General features: G+C 40.7%; 1 long non-coding RNA gene across 1 annotated transcript; it reads right to left on the reverse strand.

The window, feature by feature from the left end:
* Nucleotides 1-1080: 1080 nt before the first annotated feature.
* LOC132598124 (uncharacterized) lies at nt 1081-22272 on the reverse strand. The gene is made up of 4 exons (XR_009565861.1): nt 22137-22272; nt 19080-19631; nt 18467-18678; nt 1081-1211 (listed from the first exon to the last, which is right to left on the reverse strand). It is a non-coding gene; the product is annotated as an uncharacterized lncRNA (long non-coding RNA).
* Nucleotides 22273-23609: the final 1337 nt, after the last annotated feature.

Genomic DNA, 23609 nt, shown 5'->3' on the forward strand with positions numbered 1-23609 from the left:
AGATACTTATTAAGCAATCTGTGAAAGTACAAGTCAGAGCCTGGTCACTGAGTAAGGTATGCGTTATGGAGGGTGGTTTACAGAAGAAGAAAGTGTGATAGGAAATGGCGTCTTTAAAGAATGCACTCATGAGTGTACACCTAAAATAAAGTCCCTAAATGATCGTGGTGGCCTAGATGAGCATGGGGTCTGAAATAAGGGATCTCTGGCTGCTATTCAAATAGGGAAATCTGATAGCCAAAGGAAAAATTTACCTCTGAAAGAGGGGTAGAATGTCTTTTCCCAGGGACATTTCTAAACAAAATAGATGTACCTCTGGCTAAATGATGTCGATCAGAGCTGGTGTGCAGGGAATGTGTTTCGGGTGTGCAGAGATAGTGATCGTTTCAGCCCTAAGGGAAGCTGGGCAGGGCCTGTGGCCCTCAGAGACCTAAGGTTGACCATCTTTCTCCGCAAGTGTCCTCTTGGAGTTAGCCCTGTGTGCCATATAAATGCCATTTTCCATGTGCTCCACAATACGAAAAAGTTTGGGAAGCTTGAATTTAGACAAAGCTTGCCAGAGGTTGAAGTAGATGATTATTCAGTAAGGATTCAGGATATACTAAGTTCTCCATCATGCTTTCTCATGAAGATAAATGATGAAAACAATAATTGCAAGTCTTTTTTTTTCTGCACTACACAGCTTTCAGGATCTTGGTTCCCTGACAAGGGATTGAACCCGGCCCTGGCAGTGAAAGCGCCAAATCCTAACCACTGGACCACCAGGGAATTCCCTAATTGCAAGTCATTTTTAAATTTAGCTTTAGAATTTGATTTTGTTTTTAGACAAAATATAGCCATCTCCCGTATCCTTAGGAGTGGGAATTGGAGGGTTTTAGCCCAGCAGCAGAGGACTCAGCATCAAGTAGCTCTAGTTACTAATTTAATGTGTTTCTTGGCATCCTGATTCTGATAACTGGGGTTCCTCCCTGTTCCCCTGTGCCTGAGTTCCTGTCTTAGTGTTTTGCCTGATACCCCAGACCCTCCCCACCTTAGGCCCTGTCTTGTTCTTACAAGTCTTTTCTCCAAAGGAATGAATGTCTCTGCTTCTGAAATCAAGCCCAGGGCATTCCAGGAAAAACAACAAAAAAATCCAGCATCTGTAGATAAACATGGCACGTTCAGGGAGATTTAGCAAGAGGTTTCAGCATGACTGAAATGAAGGGAAAGATCTGCAAAGAGTAAACAATAAAATTAGTAAAGTAAGTAGAGAACATATCATGAAAGCCCTTATATTACATTTTTAAGGATGTATATGTCCCTATCCTGCCAGGGACACATTGTGGATATATAGATATTATATACGGCATATATAAATATAATACATATTTTTAAATCTACTTTATTGTAAAATAATGTGTGCTCATTAAAGAACATTTGGAAAATATAATGAAATTTAAAGAAAAATAAATATCGCCTATCATCCCATTACCCAGGTAGTTTCACTGAGGATATTCTTTTGTGTGTGTGTGTGTGGTGCTTGAAATGTTTATTTAAAAACTAAGTATCTAAAAAAAACCCCAAAAAACTAAGTATCTATAATAATTTATATTTTGTTTGTTTTAAAAGCATGTTTGAATTATATTATTCTTAGAACACTGAGGATATTCTGATGTATTTCTTTACAGATTCATTTCTTGTGTATAATATATCATGATTTAACATAAGTAGAATAGTCTGCTTCTTTCGCTCAACAGTATACTTTGTACTTTTCCCGTGCTGCTAAAATTCTTCCAGAACACAATTTTAATGATTAAATATTATTATACCTAAAGTAGTAAAATTTACTCACGCACTTTCCTAGTACTTGACATTAGGTTGTGTTCAATTTTTTTCCTCTTATTAGTAACAGTGCAATAAATGTTCTTGTACATAAATACCTATATTCTCCTCAGGTCATTTCTTTGGGGTGGTTTCCTGGCAACAGAATGTCTAGATCTAAGTGCAAAATCCTCAAATATTTCTTTCTAAGAATTTTCATATTACATTCCATCAAGATTGCATTCATTTTTATTTATATCAGAGTATCTCATTACACTCTTCTCAACAGTTAGAATAAAATCTTTGTCTTTGTGAATTTGATGAGCAAATAATGGTATCTTCTTTTAATTTGAACGTATTTGATAAATACTGATGTGAACATTTTTAATGACTATATGTACTTTTTTCCCTTAGATGGCTTGTTAATGCCATTTTCTGATTTTCCTATTGAAATTTTAGTGTTAGACTATTAATATACATGCCCAACTGACCTTTTAATGTGTGGCATAAGTTGGGTGTATCTAAGTAGAAGATATACTTGTTAAAAAATCTGACAGGGACTTCCCTGATGGTGCAGTGGTTAAGAATCTGCCTGTCAGTGCAGCGGACACAGTTTCAAGCCCTGGTCCAGGAAGATCCCACATGCCGCGGAGCAACTAAGTCCGTGTGTCACAACTACTGAGCCTGCGCTTAGAGCCTGAGAGCCACAACTACTGAGCCCGGGTGCCACAACTACTGAAGCCCGTGCACCTAGAGGTCATGCTCCGCAACAAAGACAAGCCACCACAATTAGAAGCCCGCGCACCACAATGAAGAGTAGCCCCTGCTCGCTGCAACTAGAGAAAGCCTGTGCGCAGCAACGAAGACCCAACGCAGCCATAAATAAATAAATTTATTTTAAAAAAATCTGACAAAAGTCATTCTCTGAAAACCTAATTTATGAATATCTTGGAAGTTATTACATTTCTTCATGCTCTATGTATTTATATTAAAGGTAAACTAATAGTGGATAAAGAATCTTTAAGCTAATGCTACTCACTAACCTAAATAGAACTGTCTGCTCTAAGTATGCTGTTATTGTAGTTACTCCTTTCCTCAAGACTTAAAAATAGTCTAATGTATTTTGCTTAAAAGATCCTTTCTTCCATCTTCTTCTGGGCTGTAGGTTGCTTGTAGGAATAAGTATGTAAAAATAGCAATAATGACCACAAAAGATTTTTTAAAGAAGACCAGGTGAAGACACTCAAGTAAAATTTTGAAGACCTGATTTCCCATAGAAAATTTCAATGCAAATAATCTTCTGTACTTAACTCAACCACATTCACAACAGGGAAGATGTGTACAATATGAACTTGGAAAGAATTTTAGATGGTAGTTAAAATGTGACATCACAAAAGAATTTTCCTCTCCTAAGTTAAGCCAAATGTACAAGAGCAAGGAATATACAACTTACGAAGACCCCATGCAAGGGTCTCCATCTCATTCTACAAACTTCAAGCAACATCATCAGATAGAACACAAATTTTGCCAAGTTAAAAGGAGATACAGGGAATAGACGCTTGACTTTCTCTCTCAGGAGAGAAATGCAGTGGGATGATCAGTAGTCAGAGAAAATGCTGGGAAACCTCAGTGAGGTTTGGTATAAAGACTGGGAATAAAGATAACAAAATGTAGAGAACTTCTAACTAAAAGCTCCTCCTTCCGACCTTAGATAAATAGTTCATGAGCCTAATTTAGAAAAACTCATAGGATTTGCCTCTTTTTCCCTGCGGCCACATAGAAAGTGAAACACGTTTTTGTTTTGTTTTGTTTTGTTTTAAGTAGGAAATAAAGTCTCTGGATGGTGGGTGGGAGGGAGGAATATTAGGCCACACCAAACTAAAAGTTAAAACACCCAATGCTTTCACCCTAAATACACTAGCTTGATGATCCTAAAACAGGGAAGCATACTGAAACTCAAGAGAACCTCACTGTCTCAACCCTTTGTCTACACGGACAGCCCATCTCCCCACAAACTCAATAAAATGACCTCTTTATACAGGACTCATTAGGAAGGGTGGTGATAAAGCTCCATGACTTCATCTGTTCCAAGTCCCAACCCTCTCAAGCCCCTTCCCACTCTCACAGGACAGAACATAACCACAACCCATTAATATGAGCCCTTAAACTCATGTTCTGAGGGGAGGATTCAAATATTACCCAGATAACAAGGTCTGGAGTCAGGGAGATCTTACCTACACAGAAAAAGGAATCAGGCTGCCTTGAGCCTTCTTCACAGGAACATCTGAAAACAGTGAAGCAACATCTGAATGTTTTGCGTCGTAAGGGACTTTTGACTGAAAAACTCTGTACCCAAGTGTCATCAGGCAACAGATAAACACAAGCAACATACAGGGAATAGATCGCCTCTGATAGGCAAAGATTCTGGAGATAAACCATTTCTAGAAAGTCTACTTGATGATATAATTAAGTTAATCAAGAGTTGAAATAGGGCTTCCCTGGTGGCGCAGTGGTTGAGAGTCCGCCTGCCGATGCAGGGGACACGGGTTCGTGCCCGGTCCGAGAGGATCCCACATGCCGCGGAGCGGCTGGGCCCGTGGACCATGGCCGCTGAGCCTGTGCATCCGGAGCCTGTGCTCCGCAACGGAAAAGGCCACAACAGTGAGAGACCCGCGTACCGCAAAAAAAAAAAAAAAAAAAAAGAGGTGAAATAAAATAAAAAGCTGCAGTGTCTGAGTCACAGAGAATGACTATTTTCAACTTTATTAGCCATTGCCAAAATGCTTTTCAAAATGATCCTTTAGATTTATGCTGTATCTATCAAGCATACACAGTATCAACTTTCCCACCTGCTTGCCAACACTTAGTACGGCAAGATTTTAAAATTGTTTCCAATCTGATGTACACTGTTTCATTTTGCATTTTTCTGATGTGAAGCTCTACAATGCTTTGCAAAAGGTTGTACCAACTTTCACTCCCATTAGACGCATATTAGCATTTATCTTGACCCATATGTTGCCCAGGCTTGAAATGTGGGGAACAATGATGGTCACCAGTTGGCCTGACGTAGCCTGAAAGTTTGATATAAACTCTTTTAACCATGTAAATACTTCTAGACCCTCTCTATAAATATATGAATAGTGCCCTCATTTTAAACAGAGTGGATATGATGGTACATATCATGACCTCCTTTTTTTTTTTTTTTTTGTGGTACGCGGGCCTCTCACTGTTGTGGCCTCTCCCGTTGCGGAGCACAGGCTCCGGATGCGCAGGCTCAGCGGCCATGGCTCACTGGCCCAGCTGCTCCGCGGCATGTGGGATCTTCCCGGACCGGGGCACGAACCCGTGTCCCCTGCATCAGTAGGCGGACTCTCAACCACTGCGCCACCAGGGAAGCCCCATGACCTCCTTTTTTTATTCAACTAGGCATTGCGGAGGGTTCCACAATCCCCTTTCCCTCTACCCCTCACCAACAAAATATTCTGTGAAGAAATTGTGCAGGAAAAATATTCCTTTCTTCCTTTATTACATAATTCAACTAAAACTCAGTAAAGTTTTAATGCAGTATCAAGTTGAAAATCCTAAACAATATATGGATTTTCTTCCTGTTGATCTAGTAGACCATCCAATGGATCTTCTTTTTCCTACACTACATCACTGAGAAGATAAACTTTACCTGAAAACTGGCTGTGGTTTCACACACACACACACACACACACACATACACACACATACACACACACACGTACGAATATTTATAAATAAACTATTGATTCAGTCAAAGTGCTTAATTTCCAGTTAGTCATGGGATTATAAAATATAGTTTCCTTAAATACCTAGGTCATATTTTACTGAATGACTTATCACACAGGATAAGTCAACCTGCTGTGATAAGTCAACCTGCACCCTAGGCAGATTATATTTTATAGTCACTCTCCAGTTTTGTTTTGTTTTGTTTTTTACTATATAGAGTCAACCACAGTTTCCCTATTTCATCACTGTAACCTGGGTTTGTCTGCATTTCTGCCAAAAACTCATTTTCTCCTGATGAGGATGTTAATGATAATGTAGCAAGAAAATCTAGGAAGTAAGCATCTAATATTGTGCCTGGCACATAATAGGTGTTGAACATTAGTTTTGAACATGCAAAAGTTAAGTCTTGTTTTCTGATTTAACTTTATGTTCAATCTATCCTTGTATTCCATATTATATTTGAATTGTCATTTTAAATGGTGAAGTGTAGGTCATTTGTATCATATCCATATGATAATCTCCATTACTGGGTCTTCTTAAAGTGGTTCCATTTTTCTAGATCCGTCCTGTGAAGGTATGTGGGTCAATGCATATGAAATACAATTTTACCTATTATGTAAAGAAATATGATGTAAATAGTTTTTCTTGATGCCCTTCCCTGAGTAGCTACATCACATTTCTCCCCTACACTAATCCTTTAGGATCATGTCTTTCCCCTTGATCACAGAACAAACTTACGTGCACAGAACTCATACCCAGAAGCCATTTCCACTTGAACTGGAAAGGATTAAGTGAAGGTAGCTAGAATGTTGATTGTAATCTTGGACTTTGTTTCTCTTATCCCGATTCAAAATTTTGTTTGCATTCCAGTTAACAAGGTGGATCAAATCCATATCTTTAGTCTGTTTCCCTTTGAAGCATCTTCAAAATGACAGAATAGGAACTTGAAATGGCATAAATTCTACAGCACAAGGGAATGGGAGAGGAGACAACAATGGATAGAGGATTCCACAAATTTCTAAAAGATGGAAAGTAGAAGGACCTGTGATAATTGACTTAGTAGAGTGGAGAGAGCTAAAACCTAAGTCTACAGATGGCAGAGGGCAATGAGAAGAAAGTTCATTCTGTGGAACCGTAGAAAGTTCAGGAATTGGAGGCATCAGGTGAACTTGGGATGGGGAGGATTGAGGACTGGTTGAAAGTCTGTATCAAGAACACCTAATTCCCCACATCTCCTCGATTACTCCACCCAGTTAAGTGACTACTCCTCTCTTACCCTGCACAAGAATGGAGATTTGTTCTTCGAAGAAATTGAAAGAGAGAGAAAGAGACACAGGGACTGTAGGCATAATGGAGGGTGTGGGGGAGCACTGAGCAAAAGCTCCTTCTTTGTTCTCCAGCATCTAAGCTTATATTGTCCTCTTCCCTCCAATCATCTCGCCAATCATCCCTCCAACTCCCCATCCTCCCCCCTTCCCCCAACACACTTTCCCCCGAGGTAAAGAGTGGATGATATGCCCCCGGAGAAACTACCTCAAGAGAAAAAGAAATCTATAGGCACTGAGATTTAGGGGCATCTCAAGAAACAAATGTGCCCTACCAAATCACATCACAGTGAAGCCCACCAGGCAGCCAACCCTGCTCGTGTCTCATTCTTAAACATACTCTGTCAAAGATCACTAAACACGTGAGGAGCACCTCCAGCACGAAAGGCGCACCAGTAATTAAAAAAAAAAAAAAAAAAAAAACCCCAAAACAAATAATCTGGAAAAAAAGGAGCTCAGGGAAAAGAAACAGAAACAACATAGGGAGTAGAAAACAGGTTCAATAATATTCCAAACGGCAAAAGAGTATACATTGCGTCTATGAAATAAGAACAATCAGAAACAAGAAAAAGCTCTTGAAATGATAGCTAGAATTGAAAATATTCCACATAAGAATTAGGAGATAAAGTTAAGAAACTGTCCCAGAAGGTAGAATTAAAAGATCAAGAGGTGAAAAATAGGAGAAAAAAGATAAGAAAATTAGAAGATCATGGCAGAATTTGAAGAATAGGAATTCTAGAAAGAGAGTAGGGACAGTAATGAATTATAAACCATGGAGGGGAGGGAAGAAATCCATGAGTCAATCCATACCAAGGATTAAGAGATGATAGGATAGGTAACTGATGATAGATAGATAGATAGACAGATAGATAGATGGTGGGTAGGTAGACAGAAGGATGGATGGATAGATGGGGAGAGAAGAGAGGGCTCTTGCTCTTGGTGGAATGCTGAGTGCTGGCTGCTAAATGCAGGAGTTAAATCATCATTTGCAACTATCAAAGTAAAGATTGTTTCAGGCAAGAGTCATCAATGGATGGGAAATCTAGGGGGAAATTTCAATGATGAAGAGGATATTAGCATGGCCTTAAAGTGTCTTCCTGCAGATTTCTTGTCACAAGCAAAAACAAAAAAACTATCCAGTGGGGGAAAAACTGAATAGCACCTGGACCAGGTGACCAAAATTAACACTATCAATGAGAAGTGGACGGACATTGGGTGTCTCCAGATGTTACGACTTGGAAAGCACAGCATCGCTTTTGTTGTGTTCTGACCAGGAATGCATAACTTGAATCTCACCACGAAGAAACACTGGGAAACCAAAATGTGGACCATTCTACTTAAAATAAAAGGGAGAGGGACTTTACTCTTTAAAAAACAAACAAAGCGTCACGAACGATAAAGATTGGCTGTGGAAATGTTCCAGATTAAAGGAGACTAAAGGGACATGACTACTAAATGCAAGGCCTGATCCTAGGCTGGACCCTGTACTGGAGGGAAAAAAATAATACAAAAACAGCTTTGGATCAACTGACACAATTGATCTATTGGAATATGAATGATAGATTAAAGTATTGTATCAATGTTAAATTCACCAAAGTTGATAATAAAACTATGAATATATAAGATAATATCTTTATTCTTATGAAATATATATTGAAGTATTTAGGGATAAAGGGCCATCATGTGTAAAACTTAAGTTTTAAATGGTTCCGAAAAAATATTTTTATTATATGTATACATATCACACTTGTGTGTGTGTGTGTGCAAATGGGGCAAAATGTTACAAATAGGAGAATCTGGGGAAAATTAAAATAGATTTACATAATCTTGAAGTCATTTACAAAGAAAAAGTTGTTAAACTTGCCTCGCACTCACCTTTTCTTAGGAAGTTAACAGATGATGTAACTCCAACAAAGGAATGGAGTGAAACAATTACAAAGAAGACAAAAAATCCAGAAGACTGGGAGCCACCATGGGGGAAAGGAAGGGTAATTCCCGGGATAATGGTAAAGGCAAGGTTGGCAAGTTCACAGGAGACCAAAAGAACCACTAATCCTACCTGGAGCAGGAGGACGGAGAGATTCCAGAAAGATATCTCCCCTATCCCCCAAAATGATATCAATAGATTACCTGACTGCGTTGAAAGGAGTTTACAGTTCTTTTAGAGAGTCTGGGAAGAATTAGTGGTAGTAAAAAAAAAGGCAATTAGTAACTCTAGGGGAAAATAACTTCGTACAAGAAAAGGAATGTAATGGTATACTACTTGGCTCACTTGTGAACAATATTTACCTGGAAACAATACATGAGGACACAGAATGTTCATTTGTCCAAAAATTGTGATAAAACTGTACTGAGAAAAATGAAAAAAAAGGGAGTGAAGGAAAGGGATGGACGTGGGCAGACGGGGGTGTAAGAGCACTAAATTCACAGCCTCCATAGTTGCAAGTGAGCTAATGCCCAAGTTGACTGATAAAGAAAAGGCAGCATAAGCAAATCATTTAGAAATATGGGGGGAGGGCTTCCCTAGTGGCGCAGTGGTTGCGAGTCCGCCTGCCGATGCAGGGGACACGGGTTCGTGCCCCGGTCCGGGAAGATCCCACATGCCGCGGAGCGGCTGGGCCCGTGAGCCATGGCTTCTGGGCCTGCGCGTCCGGAGCCTGTGCTCCGCAATGGGAGAGGCCACAACAGTGAGAGGCCCGCGTACCGAAAAAAAAAAAAAAGAAATATGGGGGGAAATATCAGAAGAAACAGAGGAATAGCTGAAGAAAGAGATGAAAGACTGAGAAGTTCTGAGAAGCAGAACTCAGAGATGGTGGTGTGACAAGTGAACTGTAGTTTTTGGGGGTTTTTTGTTTGTTTGTAATAAACTTTGTAATACTATTTGATTTATATACATGTATTGTTTAGATAAAAAAAAACATTTTAAAGCTCCAGATTTCTGCTCAGTATGATGATTAACAATCTATTTTGCATTTCCTTTTTCGATAGTACTAGGATATAGGTAAAGCTTAGCATATAGGTAAAGCTAAGGGGAGCTGCCAAGTAAAAAAGGTGATCGTTATACTCATGATAAAACTTTGTTTCTTACGTTAATTGTTTAAAGCTGTGAGTGTGGGGTGGTGTGTGTGTGTGTGTGTGTGTGTGTGTGTGTGTGTGTGTGTGTGTGTTGGTATTGAAAGGGAGAGAAAAAGAAAGGTTTGGGTTTTGAATAATTCAGGTATTCTCAAAACTCAAGAAGGAACCTTTAGTCATTTACATGCTTTATAATATGCTCGTGCTCGAGAGTAATTAGGACCCAAGTGGAGTTTGATGCCTAAGCATAAGAAAAGGAAGCACGAAGAGAGGGGTTCTGATCAAATAGGAAGTTTTTGTCTTTAATTTGGGGTACAGGATGGAAAGGGGGAAACATAGAAAAGATGTTTATTTGATTTTTACAGATTAGGCGCTTGACCTCATAATATGGTACAGCTGGGGAATTATTTCACCTCCAGGACAGGTGTAACAGAGCAGGGCGCAAGAGGAGGTTCTACATGTTACATGGGTTTCAAGCTGATATTTCCCTAGGGAAGTGGGGACACCAAGGAGAAGCGTGTGGGCGGTACCAAGTCACTCATTCTGGTTGGTGGAAATTTCACGGCTAGGCAGAAATACGTCGAATTTTCTTTGCCAAAAAGACATGTGTAAGAACACCAGTGATTTCTTAATCCAATTTTGCAAGTACAAACAGTGACTGTGTATTATAAAAAGGGCTATTCAGATTTAGATTTCTTCATAGTTCCAATAAGGCAAAGATCAAATGTTAAATGTAAAAAAGAAAAGACAGGCAAGCAGACAAGGAGTAAGAATGCTCTAAAAACTTGAGAGGCATCTTAATTGCTTTATAGTTTATGGCAAATGGAAGCCAACATGCAAAACTGAGTTAAAATGTTATGGTTTGGGAGTTTTTTACTCTCTCGTGTCAATCTGAAGTAAAACGAAGCATATGCTTTTTCAAAGGCTGATGATGTCAATGTGATTGATTGGAAATGCTTCTTGGTTATAACGCCAAATATCCCATCAAAACGAAAGTTTTCGAGTCCATGATCTGGATGTTTCCAAACATCTAGATATTCAGTGCCATGTAGACAAAACATACAAATGACATAACCCCAAACACACAGACATTTCACAGAAACTTGTAGGTTGTGTCCAAATATTTAGATGGTATGACTAGATATGCCTTGCTCTTATCTCAGGCCTAAGGAAGTGGGCTGTGCAAAGTGCATGACTTTATTTAAATCTGTCTGAAGTTAGCTTGGCTTTTTGCTGAAATGAGTTATGACTGCAACTCTTTAATAATCACATGCACAAGTTTGACTGTGTTGTTTACCACATCAAGAAAAAAAAAAGATTTGTACCCTGGGGTTTCTAAACCTGGGTCAGGAGTTTGTTACATTTATTTTAGTGATCAATTTGGTCTCAACTGGACAACCTGGTAGCTGAATTTTTAAACATTACAGAAATCAGGTGTGACCTGTTTGGTTTTTTTTGGTTGAACTGAGGATAGCGCAAGAATGAGTACCCTCTCAGATGACAGTATTCCCCTAGGAGATTCGAGAATGAGGGGCACTCAGTCTACCAGAGGAACATTTTCCTAAACTCACCTACTACCCCAAATTTGCTATTTAAGAGAGGGGGGAGAATCTAACCAAATCAGTTAAAAAAAAGAAAAGGAAACGCTTCCCTTACCAATAACTCCTAAAGTTTTTAATAGGTACATATACATACATAGATATGGATCTAGAGACAACAACAAAAAATCTACCTCATATAGTTCTAACATCTAACTGAATAAAGTCCCAAATCAAATCCTCCTATGTGGTAAAGTAACGGAGATGGAAGCAAACAAAAATACTTCCTGGTTTTCTGAGTTCCTGAGGTCTTTAGTGAAAGAGAGCATCTTTCTTGTCTCTGGACTATTACCTTTTCACGTGTGACCCTGTGGGAAGCTTACAATTCTTCCATAACAATATAGGATTCTCTTTCCACAGCTACCTATGGTTTGGTCCCCATTAAATAATGAAATTGCAACACATGAGAGCAGGAAAGGACACCTCAGGAAATTCAGCTCAACTCTTTTGCCCTCTCCACGAGGGAAGCAAGATTTTAAGTCTCTGATCCTGGGTCCCAGAGCTAATGGGAAGCAGAGCGCAGGTGTTCCATTGCCCAGTGCTGTGCTCTCTGCTGTGTTCCACTTGTCACACTACTTCTCATCCGTGAGAGGGACTGGCATCCCTCCCTCATTCCCACTTGACTCTTGTAACTTTTTCCCAGACATGCTCTTGGCGTGCCTCTGATCTTTTTCTGATTCTCCTCGTAAACGAATCCTGTAGTGTCTAACCTTAAAATGTTTGAATTTTTGCTGAGATAGCATCTATAAACAACTTATTAATGCATTTTCAGAAACGTTATGGCAAAATAGTTCAATGAAGAGAATATTAAGTTTGGATTTAGGAAACCTAGGTTGTAATCCTGAGTATGTCTTTAATTTTCTGTAGCTTTGGGTAAGTCGCTTTGCCTTTCTCCTACACAGTTTTCTGATCTATAAAATTAAATATTTTCTATTTCCATAGTTGTATGATTATTTTGCTTTTTAATAAATTTAATTACGGAAACAAAGAAAAAAATGATTTTTCTTAATCTTCATAATTCCTTACCCACTGGAACAAATCTATATTCTTCATGTAGTGCCTTGGTCTCAGCTTCCCTTCCCACCCAGCAACATGGGAATTGTCTCTAGGTAGTTCTTTTTATACACTGCATACCGTGACACTATCCAGTCTCATTAGCTTAATAAGTATTTTTCAATGTGATGATGACAACAAGTATAAAATATAGTGCAAACGCTGACATTTTAATGCCTGACATTTAAAAATCTTTCTGTTTTACTTCTCCTTTCAAAACACTGGTTTTGGCAAAAGAAAATTAATTAAATTGATTTAGGGTCTATCCCTAGCCAAGCTGTTAAGTTAATTAGGTTTAGAGGGATCCTAGGAGAGGCATCTTTCTTTCCTGGCCCCTAATAGCCAGGCTTTGCTTAATCCTTTCAAAAAAAACTGGAATTCAAGTGGATAAGGAAATATTTGAAGGACTTCCCTGGCGGTCCAGTGGTTAAGACTTCACCTTCCAATGCAGGGGGTGCGGGTTCGATCCCTGGTCGGGGAGCTAAGATCCCACACGACTTGTGGCCAGAAAAGCAAAACATAAAACAGAAGCAATATTGTCCCAAATTCAATAAAAACTTTAAAAAAATGGTCTACATAAAAAAAAATCTTTAAAAAGAAAAGAAATATTTGAGAGAGGCTAAATAAGATTTTGGCCCTTGGGAAGACTATGGTATTTCTTTCTTTTTAAAAGTACGTTTAAAAGAAAAAGAGACACCTTTTTAGGAGACGAAAGGAGGTAACTGGTTTATAAATAAGACTTACTTAGGTTTATGGTCTCTAGGATTTGCCATAACATGTTCCCTGGAAAAGGAATTCCATGCTATTGGAAAGTGTGCAGTATGCCTCCAGTCTACAATGAATTTGAATCGTCAAAGGTAACAGCCCAATAGCAAACGTGAGTCATCTTTCCAAATGATAAGCAAAGGACAAAAATTAAATGAGAGCAGGAAAAAAGCAGAGTTACTGGAAGCTTTATTGGATTATCCGGAGTGTTAGTGCATCTCCTCTACTTACAGAACTGGATTTGCCTTTTGAAGACATTCTAGCTATTAGGCACCATGCTAGCTGGCATGGCAGTGTGGCTTCACTGGTTTATTGGCAATTACCACTTTTTTCTTGTCTGATGGTGCTAGGAACATGGGGGTGGCTTTAAATATGCTATGGGAGAGGTTCTTGCTTTATTTGGCATGACGCTTCAAGGAACGAGCAATAAAAGGAAAAATGGCGGGAGGGAACTCTTAAGCCAAGTGCAATGAAAAACAGTGAACATTATCTGATCTTTCACCCTCACAACTCACGGTGAGTGAGAACAGAAAGTCCATTCATTAGGATGAAGCCTGACATGCAGATATTTGGGTCTCTTGCTAGAGAATAAAAGATGAGCTATCGTTAAAAAGACATACAGGGAGCCACAAATCTTCGTATTACGGCGTTCAGAATGACTAGGGAATCTCCTTGTCAACTGTAAGGCCAGCTATGAGTTGACCACAGTGCCTGAACGTCTTCTGGTAATTTAGAAGGATATATGTGGCATTTATCGAAATGCTTTTCAGAGGAGAATTTCTTTTCAGGGGTTCACCTTCACAATCCATGTGTACCCCGTCATAATAGAAACACATAGTTCAAAAAAAATCCCTTCTGCCAAGTTGGACTTCAGTGAAATAAAGAGCTGATCATTCCATAATGCTTGTAATCATTTCTCTTCCACCTTCCCTAGGAATTTTGTTTTCCTTTTTTTGCCATATATCCCTGCTCACTAGCTTCTCCAACAGAACAAAGACGAAATTTTAAAAGATGGTGTTCAAACAAGAATTTGAATCCTATGCAAAAGCAGCAGGTTTGGGAAAAGGTTCTATGAGGAAGAGGCTGAAACTTTATTTACCAGGAATTTGAGAATTATGTTTTAACTGTTTCAAAGTCTCCCAGTGAGAATTTTTCAGAATTGACCACCGGATCAAACAGGAATTTTGAGACAGGCAAATCAGTAAATACCTTAAAATCACATTCCCAAAGGCCTGTCTCTCATAGCTAAAGTTTCACCATTAAAGAGATGGCCATTTGAATTATAAGCTACCATAAAGCAAATATTCCCTGAGACGTGATCACATATTAATGCACTGTTATCTCTTCATACTGCCACAGGGTGACTTCTGTAGTCTGATTCTATTTCTGGAATAATCATTGCCTGGGAGTAAATTTGAAGAGCATGTAGGAGTGATGGGGACCCTAGTGGGGAGTGGGGTGGGGTAGAGATGGAGGGAAGGAGATGGTACACGAACCAAGTAGAGAAAGTGGTGCAAAGCAAGGGCACTGACCCAGGAATCTCTGGGTTGAGCCCAGTGAGCACGTCTTGTCTGCCTGGGAGCTGCATGGGCTGCTAAAGCAAGGAGAGGAAGGAGAGGAAGGGGACCCTGAAATAGATTTTATCTACACAGTTTGGTTTAGTTCTGACTCTTGGCCACCTAGAGAGTAGACAGGATGACAAAGATTTTAGCTTTGGTGACAGGTCAACTCTGGGGAGGAGAAGACTGCAGAACGGACTAGGGTTTTGGCCTGCCATGGTGTGTGTGTGCGTGCATGTGTGTGTGCGCATGTGTGTGTATAGAAATCAGAATCAGGAGTTTGACAGCAGAGCAGGCACTTCTGGTTTGAACAGCAGAGTCATCTTGGTAAGCAAACAGAAACTCACAGTAAGTCGCACTAAGAATCAGAACAGAGGCTGGATTTGGGGGTTAGAGGATAGGTGGTGAGGAGTTCAGTGGCTGGGAAAAGCTCTACTGATCTTTGCTCTTTTTGGCATTGTGCCTTCTTTGTCTTTTTCTCTCTTGTCATTTTGTGCTTGTCTCATCTTTCCTTTTTATTTGTTTGTTTCTTTTAAATGTGGTAAAAAAAAAAAAAAGACACAAAATTTACCCTCTTAACCATTTCCAAGTGTCCAGTTCAGTAGCATCATGTATGTTCACACTGATGTGCAACCAACCTCCAGAACGTCTTCATCTGGCAAAACTGAAACTACGCCCCTTGAAAAAAACTCCCCATTTCCCCCTCCCCTCAGTCCCTGGCAACCACTGTTCTATTTTCTGTTTCTATGAATCTGATGATTCTAGGGATTCTGTAAGTGGAGTCTTAACAGAATTTGTTGCTTTGCGACTGACTTATTTCACTTAACTTAATGTCCACGTTGCAGCAAATGTCAGAATCTCCTTCCTTTTTTCAGGATGAATAATGTTCCATTGTGTGTATGGACCACATTTGGTTTCTCCGTTCTCTTGTCGATGGACACTCGAGGTGCTTCCACCTTTTGGCTGTTGGGCATGCTTTCTATTTCTAGCAGTTCCTTTCCCTCTTCCTTAATTGTATACATCAGGAAACTGAAGTATATATTTTACATTATTTATTTACTAAATAAATAATCAGGAGAAAGTCAGGAAGCATAACGTATGGAAATCAGGTTAGTTTCCAGTTAACTGTATGACCTTGGACAAGTTAATTAATATCGCTAAGTCTCTGTACCTCTGTAAATTGAGGGATTTGGTCTAGATGAAAGTCCTCCTAAGGTCCATGATGTTTTGTTCTCTCTTCTTGTGTTTAAGGCAGGAGGGTTAAATTATTATCTCAAATCAAGTAGATAGTTCCTCACTTGTATGAGGCTATTTTGGATATTTTCCCTTAGAGTAAACAATATCTTAAGAAAGAAGCCTCCACTTCTGAACTCTTTTTATGAGTCTGTTTATATTTTCCACTTGTACCGCCTTTGACTTGTAATGAGTTTCCTAAGTTTCCTATAGATAAACTCTAAATTTGTCTGTTTTAAACCTAGCCTCAATCAAGTTTTTTTATTGCACAAATATTCATTGAGCACTTATGTATGTCTGGAATTACGTTAGTCACCATGGAGGCTTTAAAAAAAAAGAGAGAGAAAAAGAGCAGTATAAGACAATGGTACTGCTCTTAAGAAGCTCAAAACCTAGTGAACTGCATCCCAGGTTTAGGGGATTGTTAATTTTTTAAAATTTCCTTTCAAGTTATCCTAAGTTATACCTGGATTTTATCTTCACTACTGTTTCTAAAATTGATTAATCCTGGGATATTTCTCTGGTTTCCCTTCCCCATTTAGAACATGAGGTATTTTCTGATCTGGTGGACACTAACAGAAATGCAGTCCTTCATAAGCTAAAGTCCTTGCATGTATGGCATTGTATGGAGTGTTGTGTATTTCACCCATGAAGGCATGTCACAAAGAAGAATTGGAGGGACTTCCCTGGTGGTCTAGTGGTTAAGACTCCGTGCTTCCAATGCAGGGGGGCTGGGTTCGATCCCTGATCTGGGAACTAGATTCTGCATGCCACAACTAAGAGCCTGCATGCCGCAACTAAAGACCCTGCATGCTGCAACTAAGACCCAGTGTGGCCAAATAAATATTAAAAAAAGAAAATTGGAAACAAAATTTTTAAATTATTCAGAAGAAGTGTTGAGTGTATGCAAGCAGTCTTAAAGGATTAAGTCTCCTACTCTGCAGAGATGAAGGATTATGAGCACACCATCAAAGTTAATAAATATTGATAGATGTTAATGAAGGATACTGGAACTAGGGAGATACAACAGAACTCAAAAATGGACTCTGGACCAATTAAATAAGCCAAATGACATTTAAGAAATGTGCTACTCTGAACAAATAGTATGGGCTTATTGAACACATTAAGTCTTGAGGCGAGGCAGAGGCTGTAAGCACAGCTTTAAATAAGAGTTTGATAGATGAATACGACAGGCTTAAAGGAAAACATGTAGATAAGAGACCCGCCCTCCCACGTGGTTTGGCAGCTGCTGTTACATGTGGCTGCTTCAACTCCACGTGGTTCCTCTGGAGATGAGGAGCCCCTGTTGAAGCTGTTGTTTCTATGGGCTGAATTGTGTGTCATCCCCTAGTGCATATATTGAAGTCCTAACTCCCAGCACTTCAGACTGTGACCATATTTGATGACAGCACCTCTACAGAGCTGATGAAGTTAAAACGAGGTCATTAGGATGGGCCTTAATCCAGTATCACGGATGTCCTTATAAGAAGGGTAAATTTGGACACAGACAGGCACAGAAGGAAGACGGTGTGAAGACATAGGGAGAAGATGGCCATTTACAAGCCAGGGAGAGAGGCCAGGAACAGATCTTTCCATCGTGGCCCTCACAAGGAACCAGCCCTGAGGTCATCTTGATCTTGGACTTCCAGCCTCCAGAACTGGGAGACGATACATTTCTGTTAAGCCGCCCATTCTGTGCTATATTTATGGTGCCCTGAGCTGACTAACACAGTCGTCACACACATCTTTTTTCATCTATTTAACAAACACCTATCTAGAGCTTACTATGTGCCAGACACACTTTAAGCACTTTACAAATATTAATCTAAACCTCATAATGGCTCTATGAGGTAGGGACTGCTCTGGTCCCCGTTTTGCAGATGGGGTAACCAAAGCACAAAGAGATGAAGCAACTTGCCCAAAGTCTCCTACTTGGTAAGTAATGGAGCCAGGATGTGAACCTGACGAGCCTGACTCAAGTCCATGTGCTGAAACCCCACTCCATACTGTCTCTCTTCTTTTGTCTCCTGGGATTTAACCAGGGGTTCCAAGATACAGGTTAAAACCTGTCTCCCCAGAGAGAGAGAGAGAGAGAGAGAGAGAGAGAGAGAGTGTGTGTTTAAATCTAATATCATACCTTCCCTCACTGCCAAGTAGATAGAAATCACATTTCATAACGTTTTTCTAGACTTTTAAGCCTCACATCAAGGAAAATAATCCAGGATTCCTGCAAAATATTTGCTGGTCCTTCCTGAGAGGCAGACCGTCAGACTCCCCGGGCTTTGAATAAATAATTCTTATTTCTTACCCAGCAACATTCCACGGAGCTATGAGAGGAGCGATGTTGTCTTCTCTGTTGGCCTGCAGATAACTCCTAGCCATGAGGGACACGAAGAGCTGCAGGAAAGATCAGGCTCTGCGTGCAGGCAGAGGGCTTTTCTGACTGCGCTCTTGGCTGCCAACGGACCATCACCCAACATGTGTGCAGGTGCTTGACTTCAACGTGTGACAAAAATCTTTCTACAAAACCAACCAGAGAAGCCAAATTGAATTACTAAACGTTTTAGAACATGAGAAACTAGGGGAAAACATCAGTGCAGGGAAAGACAGAACTCTTTATCCCTGGCCAGCAAACACAAGGCTTTTGAAGCTTGGCGCTGTCCTGGTGGCATTTTCCACAAGGAGCATCAGAAGCTGCACTGCAGCACAGCGGGGAGAGTTAATTCCTTTCTAATTATTAAAGCGAAGGAAAGTACACATGTCCAACCTGCTGAACATGCACTGGGCTGCACGCTTTCCCACACCCTACCCTTGAGAGTTTCAGGTTGAAAGACTTTGTTTGCAGTCCTTCATTGCTCACAGTCTTGAGTGGAGGAGCCAGAAACACACCTCTTTACTCCTTCCCATTTCAGCTGACTCACCTGTAGATTTTATGGAGGTGATCACGAGAAGCCAAGGTAGGGCAGTGGAGGTCAAGCTGGTGCCAGCAAAAGTTTGGACTTTAATGAATCAACATACTTAGTGGTTGAAAAGATAGAGGGAAGGACTTCCTTTTCTACATGCATTCAGTGCTTTTTCCCTTTCCTCACGTTGATACCGGAACCCAAGTTATGCAGTGAGCACGTCGGCAGGAGAGCAACAAAGCTTTTTCCAATTATGACCAAGGAAACAAGCCAAAGTACGCTCAGCGAGAAGGGGGCTCTTCTACACCATTTCCTCTTACGTCCAGTCAAAAGCTTGGCTTCTTCAAAACGATCTGTGTGGTTTTCTGTCTTGTTCTAATAGGAAGCACTGCCACTTTTTTTTTTCTCAAGTTATCTCTGGTATTTCCAAACAGGCCTCAGTCCTAAAATTTCCACTGCAGAGAAACCCTAAGCAAGCTTGTTGGCAAGTCTCTCCTGTTGATCTGGGAGCCAGCTCTGCCCCAGGTGTTCTAATGTTAACATGCACTGCAGCCAGCCGACTTAGAACATCTGAGAACAAAAGGAGAAAAGCATTATGAAATGTGATTGCTACCTGGGATATGTCATATAGGAAGGAAACAAGTCTTTTGTAAGGAAGCAGGTCTCAGCCTGAATCTAAGTGCCCCAGTAAAGAATGCCAGGAGATTGGTGGTTTCATGGTGGTGGTGATGGTGGTGGTGGTGACGGTGGTGGTGGTGCAGAAGGAGAGTCAAGGATTTCTAAATGAGAACACCTGGCTCTAGAAAAGCAGCTTGAGGCACTGCCATCAGGTATCAGCACCTACCAAGCCTGTGGCAAGGACGTGGTTCATTCTGGTGTGGTCCATTCACTTCACACAAATATAAGAAGCAAGATCAGGGGCCTCCCTGGTGGCGCAGTGGTTAAGAATCCGCCTGCCATTGCAGGGGACACGGGTTCAAGCCCTGGTCGGGGAAGATCCCACATGCCGCGGAGCAACTAAGCCCGTGCACCACAACTACTGAGCCTGTGCTCTAGAGCCCCGTGCGCCACAACTACTGAGCCTGTGCTCTAGAGCCTGTGCGCCACAACTACTGAAGTCCGTGTGCTGCAACTACTGAAGCCCACGTGCCTAGAGCCTGTGCTCTGCAACTAGAGAAGCCACCGCAATGAGAAGCATGTACACCTCAACAAAGAGTAGCCCCCACTCACCACAACTAGAGAAAGCCCGCGCACAGCGACGAAGACCCAACGCAGCCAAAAATAAATTTAAAAAATAATAAATTAATTTTTTTTAAAAAAGAAGCAAGAGCAGATCCACCCACGCCAGGCTTGTGAGAAAACTTCACGAGAAGCCAGGGAACTGGGAAATATTTCTATAACTGAAACCTTTGTAGATCTGTGATATCTTTGGAGATGTTGCTAGAGGATGAAGTTATAGATAAGGTCAAGACTGGGTTCGGCTTCTTTACTGGGTAGGTTAACTCAAATTGAAGGCTCTGGAGAGTTCTAGTTCTTCGTGTCATGCTGAAGGCAAAAAAAAAACCCAAAAACGTTGCAAACCACCTCCCACCCAAAACTGAAGTTCTTTATCACTCTTTTAAAGAGATACCATGACAGCAGAGCAGGTAGCTTTATGCTCCTTCAGGTCCTTCTAACTCGAATAACAACATTGCTAGTTTATCATTTCCAGCTAAGTCAGGCAATACCTGCTATGCAGGATTTCTAAGCAAAATGATTTACTGCAAGAAACTATCAATTGCCTGTCTGTCTTGGTGACTCTACAGAGATTGACAAAGACCAGAGATATGAAAGGAAAATATTTGTGAAATTAAATCAGAGTCCCTGCTCCCTCCACTTGGCACCACTCTTATCTTTCTAGAGTAATTCTAAGACTCTTATTCAAGTTGAAAGCTCACCCTGCCTTTCCACAATGAACATTCGTATAATTGGTTGTTCGTTTCTTACTCATTTAGCTAACCAATTTATTTCAGGTGCAGCCTAAGTGTATGGGGTGTGAACCAATTTGCATGTACTTTTTGATCAGAATCAGAGTTTCATCCTACCACAAGTGAGGCTAAAATTCACACAAAGAAGCATAGTATGTAAGGCACTTTGTAAAAGGAACCTGATATTTTCTGATTATTTTAGTACACTGGGTTCAAGTAGAGCTTATAAAAAGGTCTTATAAGGTTATTCTTTTTTCTTCTTTTTTTTTTTTTTTTTTTTTTTTGCGGTACGCGGGCCTCTCACTGTTGTGGCCTCTCCCGTTGCGGAGCACAGGCTCAGCGGCCATGGCTCACGGGCCCAGCCGCTCCGCGGCACGTGGGATCTTCCCGGACCGGGGCACGAACCCACGTCCCCTGCATCGGCAGGTGGACTCTCAGCCACTGCGCCACCAGGGAAGCCCTAAAGTTATTCTTTAAAAAAAAAAAAAAAAGTGGGTGGATCTAGAGACTGTCATACAGAGTGAAGTCAGAAAGAGAAAAACAAATATCATATATTAACGCATATATGTGGAGCCTAGAAAAATGGTACAGATGAACCGGTTTGCAGGGCAGAAGTAGAGACACAGATGTAGAGAACAAACGTATGGACACCAAGGGGGGAAAGCGGCAGAGGGGGGGTGGTGGTGGGATGAATTGGGAGATTGGGATTGACATGTATACACTAATATGTATAAAATAGATAACTAATAAGGACCTGCTGTATAAAAAAATAAATAAAATAAAATTCAAATATTCAAAAAAATTAAAAAACCCTGATATTGATGAAAGTGCCAAATTACCCAAGTTAATTCGTGTTGGTTAAGTTATGCTGACGGATTGCATAACCGAATTAGGAAGCAGGAATGCCAGAAACCCGCTTGAGGTTGAAAGGGCGATGAAGTTAAAATAACTGTGGTCTCCAAAGTATTGACTCAAGAAAATGCTCTGGGTTCATGGAGGGAGTTGGAGAGAAAGTCAAAGGAATTCATTGGTTATGTGGTAGAGCAGTAAGATTTCTGAATCAATAGTCAAGGGATCTAACTTCAGATTTCAGTGTTTGTTGCCTCACCCTGGGGAATTCGTTTCTTCTCTCTGGGCTTTGTCCGTAGAATGAGGTGCTTGGATTAGATGATCTCTGAGGTCCCTTCTGTGTCTATTAGTCTGTAAATAGGTGACATCAGTTTAGAGGATGGTGGTTTTGATCAGTTACACATTTTTTGTTTATACATGATTTAATTAAATGAAAATTTGTACCATAGTAGCATGCTTAGGATTTTTTCAATGGCTTTTCCAATCCCTGCATTCAACTTGGTTAACCAGGCTATTTAAATAGTTTAAAACTAGAAACTTCCAGGTAGAACTAATGGTGTAGAACTGTCGATTATAGCTCAATTAAAAAAATTAATGGGGTGGGGAGATTATCAGAGCAAACTGCCAAAATAGCAGGATGGGGCTTCCTTGGTGGTGCAGTGGTTAAGAATCCACCTGCCAATGCAGGGGGCACGGTTCAAGCCCTGGTCTGGGAAGATCCCACATGCCGCGGAGCAACTAAGCCCGTGCGCCACAACTACTGAGCCTGCACTCTAGAGCCTGGGAGCCACAACTCCTGAAGCCCAGGCGCCTAGAGCCCATGCTCTGCAACAAGAGAAGCCACCGCAGTGAAAAGCCCGTGCACTGCAACAAAGAGTAACCCCAACCCCCTCTCACCGCAACTCGAGAAAGCCCACGCACAGCAACGAAGACCCAACGCAGCCAAAAAATAAAGAAATAATAGCAGGATGGAGACCTTAAATCAAAGAAAAGAATGAAGGTATATAATACTTGTCTAAATTTTAACAGCAGGAATATGAGAGCTAGGGAATTTGAAGAAGGCCACAGTAGGAAAATATGTGTTCATAAATATTCTTTTCTTTTGGACAATAAACTCTGGTTTAGAAGAATAAAGAAAACACAGAGGATGATCAAAATAAATATTTCTAACATCGAAGAAATAAAATAACATTAAAAAATCCTTGATACTTCATAGTCTGTAAGCAAAGGCATGAAGCCGCTTCAATAAAGGTGGTTAACTGAATAAATGTTAGCCTATAATCTATCTTTGGAAGCCTAGTTTTTATAACCTCAACTAGTCAACTTCAAAATCTCCACACAAGGAAGGAATTCTATAGAAAATATGGAAGTTAAGAAGTGGGAGCTGAAGGGAGGCAAGAGAGAGGTCCTATCTTGAGGCATACGTGCATGTCCCCTTACTGTGAAGGACACTGGCCAGGCTGCGGTCAGCCCAGATCACTACTGTCTGTCTTATTGGGGGTTCCCTGGGACACAGACCCAGAGATGGAGATTTGCCTGCAGGAGGGTCAGTGGGAATTCTCTCAGGAGCGACACCTGGAAGGGAGCGAGGGAAGCAGGACTGGGCAGGAGGAGAAGTTGAGCTGTGATGCAGTTACAACGAAGGCCTCAGCCAATCCCGCGGGAAATTTCTGGAGCTGGGATGGCCTTTCCAAGTTGGCTCAAGTCAAAGCAGGAAGGCTGGGCCTTTGTA

The sequence above is a fragment of the Globicephala melas genome, chromosome 11, assembly GCF_963455315.2.
Source record: "Globicephala melas chromosome 11, mGloMel1.2, whole genome shotgun sequence".
Classification (NCBI taxonomy): Eukaryota; Metazoa; Chordata; class Mammalia; order Artiodactyla; family Delphinidae; genus Globicephala; species Globicephala melas.